At 37.6% G+C, this 2,516-nt stretch overlaps 1 pseudogene; it reads right to left on the bottom strand.

The window, feature by feature from the left end:
• Nucleotides 1-931, bottom strand: LOC143891795 (putative scoulerine-9-O-methyltransferase OMT3B pseudogene; annotated as a pseudogene).
• Nucleotides 932-2,516: the final 1,585 nt, after the last annotated feature.

Genomic DNA, 2,516 nt, shown 5'->3' with positions numbered 1-2,516 from the left:
CTAAGGAAATACGACAATCAGAGACTGCAAAGCATCGACGGGTGTTATCTCACAGCGACTGAATCCAGCATTGAACACAAGCCTTCTCCATTCCTCCTCAGTTCTCTCCTGTCTCCCTGTCAATAACATCATTAACACATCGAAGGCAAATCGGGTACGGGTGATTTCGTGACCTTCATCAATGTCAATCACAATGTCAACTATAATCACCTTCCCTCCCTCTTCTGGCATTGCTTCCTTGCATTTCTTCAGAATCTTCACACAATCCTCATCATCCCAATCATGTAATATTTGCTGCAATCAATAATTGATAGATAACATTATCAAATCAATAACCTTTTGAAGGTGTACCAAAATGTCTAAGACTTGCAAACATCTATGATGACCAAAATACCCCTATTTTAGCGACCAATTTTCAAAGCCTAGGAAAAGCAACCAACGCTATTTGTTTTTCCGATTGGCACGAATTTTCCACCGATGGGGTATTGGCCAGATGAAGAGAGGCTTTTGTCGTGTGGGGCGACAGGTGACATGTGACAGGCTTAGCTTATGTGATGCTCATTTGAAAATTCACCCCTTACATAAGGGTATTTTGGTAATTTACTATTGTCTTTTATTCAGAACATGGCCCATTTGAAGTGCTTTCCTAAGGCTTTGTTCACTTGCGTTCCCGGGAAATCAAATCCCTGGAAAACAACCTCTTTTTTCCTTGACCAGATAGAATTTTGGTGTTCACTTGCTTTCCTGAGAAAGTAACAAGCCTAGGTGGAAAATGTCAAATAATGATATGGAAATTGCCAAAAATGATGTGGATAATGTCTATAATGTGAAGATCGAGTGCCCATTTGAGAACAAATGAGTCTACGAATGATACAGTGGGGTTCCAAACAAGAGCGAGGGCATTCAGCTTTTCTCTTGCGTCTACACCCATTGCTTGCTTCTTGTTGGAGGACTTTGGAAATTTTTTTTTTATGGGATGAGAGATTATTCTCTTTTGTTCGATGGATGGTTTCCTCCCCTCCTATCTATTTATAGGGTGTTTGTAATGCAGTGTTTTATGGGGCAACTAAGCCGTCTAAATGGACTGAAGTCACGTTTTACATGCTAGAATTGAATTTATGACTCCAAATCATTTCAAGTGAATTTTTCTTCCATTGATATTTTTATTATGGGAAATGATATCAGCAGAACCATGGTTTGATATTTTCACTAGCTCATCTTGTCTTTTACTATTTAAAGAGCTGTCAAAAGTTATTACAGTTCTCAAAAAGCTCTCACAAAGCCAATTCAAAAATAAAAGATGAGGTGGGTTTGTGCAATTATTAAAACATGGTTGTGCTGATATCATTTCCCTTTTATTATTTGAAAATATTGTTATGTTATATTATATACATTTATTAAATTAGTTACCTATCAACTACTAATAAAAGTGGGATTGAGCCTCTAGCTCAATGGTTTAAGACTTTGTTCTTCAACCTAGAGGTCAGAGGTTCAATCCCAGCTTACCATACCAAGAAAAAAAAGAACAAACTATATTACTAATATATAGCCTAAAAATTCAGTTTATGAGTATACAATGGGTGTAGTCCACAAAATCTTTTTTTTTAAAGGGTGAAGGATGTATTAATTAATGAATAAGAGGGCAGTACCCCAACGACCAAGGAGGTCGATACAAGAAGTAACAAGAAAAAAGAAGTAAGAATGAACAAAATGAGAGCCCTGAAGGAAGAAGAAAATAAAAAATCTCAAGTCTTTCTCTGGAGTCTGCATACCCCGGCTCGCCTATCTTCCTCAGAATTTGCATATCTTTTTAAGATGCTGATAACAGATGGGCCCTCCGGTTATCCGATCTTGGATCTCATCAATCCAGTGCGCAAATCTCCAAGGAGGAGAGATACTTCCTTTCAGCCACCTGATAGCATTGAGAGAATCACCTTCAACATTCTGGTAATCTAAAGAACTATTGTCAATAATCCTCAACCATGACCGCGCTGATCTCTGCCTTATTTGAGTTCACCTATGGGGCCAGAGAAGGTTGGGGAGGCCACCCCTCTAACGTCTCTAATGAGACCCCCCCACTCCAACAAAATCAATTTGATATTATGTGCCGCACATTCTAATAAAATGTCACCATTTCAAAGAAAAACAAAATCAGTTTTATATTATGTTGTTAATAAATTCCACATCCATTTTTTGTGACTGATCTCTTTGAATCATAGGGCTGTGACTTCGTCTAAGGGCCGAATAAATTATTTTAAATTTACTATTATTATGAAAATAAAGTATATTCTGAAATTAATTCAAAAATCAATATGAAAATGGGAAATGATATATCACCCACTTTTCTTCCCAAGGTCAACCCCTTTTTGTGTAAATAATGTAGTCATAAATACACTAGAAAGGGGGGGCCAGGGAATGGAAAGGGCATGAATATATCACTTCCCTAGAAGAAGAATCACCGAAAAGGAATTATCCTGCACAAGATTAAGGAGGTCACCCCTTCTATTTGTTGGGGT

The sequence above is a fragment of the Tasmannia lanceolata genome, unplaced genomic scaffold, assembly GCF_043159265.1.
Source record: "Tasmannia lanceolata isolate RefF3 unplaced genomic scaffold, GAP_Taslan_0.1 ptg000015l, whole genome shotgun sequence".
Classification (NCBI taxonomy): Eukaryota; Viridiplantae; Streptophyta; class Magnoliopsida; order Canellales; family Winteraceae; genus Tasmannia; species Tasmannia lanceolata.
The sequence above is the reverse complement of the archived record's forward strand: the minus strand, read 5'-3'. Positions and strand labels throughout refer to the sequence as shown.